This window comes from Nanorana parkeri, unplaced genomic scaffold, assembly GCF_000935625.1.
Source record: "Nanorana parkeri isolate BGI_ZX_2015 unplaced genomic scaffold, ASM93562v1 scaffold379, whole genome shotgun sequence".
Taxonomy (NCBI): Eukaryota; Metazoa; Chordata; class Amphibia; order Anura; family Dicroglossidae; genus Nanorana; species Nanorana parkeri.
In genome coordinates this window covers 473707-473967 of record NW_017306647.1, presented here as the reverse complement: position 1 = coordinate 473967, position 261 = coordinate 473707, and the positions used below count along the sequence as shown (strand labels likewise).

At 55.9% G+C, this 261-nt stretch overlaps 1 protein-coding gene across 2 annotated transcripts in view; it reads left to right on the top strand.

Moving 5' to 3' along the window:
• Window positions 1-79: 79 nt before the first annotated feature.
• CORO1A (coronin 1A) overlaps window positions 80-261 on the top strand; it is a 21015-nt gene continuing 20833 nt past the window's right edge. For both annotated transcript variants that reach the window (XM_018559092.1, XM_018559090.1), the window contains exon 1: window positions 80-156. The gene's annotated coding sequence lies outside the window, so the exon portion shown is untranslated. The remainder of the gene's footprint in view (window positions 157-261) is intronic.

Genomic DNA, 261 nt, shown 5'->3' with positions numbered 1-261 from the left:
AGAAAACACCCCCCCCCCCCTCGCTTCCTGCCCTCCCTCTTCTCTTTCTTGCGGAACATTTATTTTTTCGTGAGAAAAGCAGAACTCGGAGACAGAAGCTGACAGCGAAGAACTGAGCATCACCCGGGGCCGCAGCAGCTCGATCAGCAGTCACAGGTATGTGCCCGGGCAGATCCTAGTAGAGGGACAGTGGAAGGATAGGAGGGGGGGGGCGTCATGTGATGGAGGTGATGGCTGTCATTAGACACAGCTGGACCGAAT